Consider the following 1,024-nt stretch of genomic DNA (forward strand, 5'->3'; position numbering starts at 1 on the left):
ATATACACACACACACACACACACACACCATGTAACATATGTGTGTATGTATGTAGGTATGCATAGAGGCACTCACGCCTACACAGAGACGTATATATGTACGTTTGCAAAAAAAAGAAAAATGTATATATATACAATGTACATACATTCATGTATACATACATGCATAAGCCATGTGAAAGTTACATAATGAGAAAGCACAGTGAAAGAGAATAGTCAGATTCTGTGGGAGAAAACTTCATCAATCTATTAAATGCCAATCATGTGCATGTTTAGAAAAACTATGGAAGAGTAAAGTGACATAACAGACCAGCTTGTCATAGTGCAGAAAAATAGTGTAGGCAAGAATGAAAACACTCTTATGGCAGAGAACATCGATATGTTGCATAACTACATATTATATATAAGCTTTACACAGACAGTTACTTTTTAAAGCAATTTTTCCAAGACCACTGTGTACCCAACGTGGTGCAGACAGATAAGTGGATTGGTGATAGAAGGAACTGTTAGGATGTGTTGAACATTATTTAATTAAAAGAGTTATGTTGTCAGAACTAGAGAAGATTACCCTGTAGAACCTTGTTGCGGTATGACTTGGTTGCTAAAATTTGCCTGATTCTTTTTCCCTACTTGCAGTTTCTGGAATGAGTGATTTGGAAAGTGCAGCTGCAGCCTCAGTTGCTGCTATTGAAGGATTGTGAAAAAGTATACATACATCCTTAAAAGAAAACTTATAGAAGATTATTTCTAGTGTTAGAATTCTTTATAAAAGGAATATTCCAAGGTTGTATTGTTAAGAAATTCTCTTCACAATCATGTAGTTTCGGGTTCATTCTCATTGCTTGGTATTTTGGGTGGTCTCAAAGCAACGAAAATATTTTGGCAAATTAAATTTAAATGTTGAAGTGAATCTAAAGGTTTTTGTGTGTTTCTTAAATGGCTTATAAACACCTTTCACGCTGCAATTGCTTTCTTTCCATCACACGATCTGAGATCAGGGCGCTTGCTATGCAAGTACATCCCC

General features: G+C 35.3%; 1 protein-coding gene across 1 annotated transcript in view; it reads right to left on the reverse strand.

Moving 5' to 3' along the window:
* The window catches only part of LOC106880426 (kinesin-like protein KIF6), a 117,705-nt gene that overhangs the window by 87,365 nt on the left and 29,316 nt on the right, over positions 1 to 1,024 (reverse strand). The window lies entirely within an intron of this gene.

This window comes from Octopus bimaculoides, chromosome 3, assembly GCF_001194135.2.
Source record: "Octopus bimaculoides isolate UCB-OBI-ISO-001 chromosome 3, ASM119413v2, whole genome shotgun sequence".
Taxonomy (NCBI): Eukaryota; Metazoa; Mollusca; class Cephalopoda; order Octopoda; family Octopodidae; genus Octopus; species Octopus bimaculoides.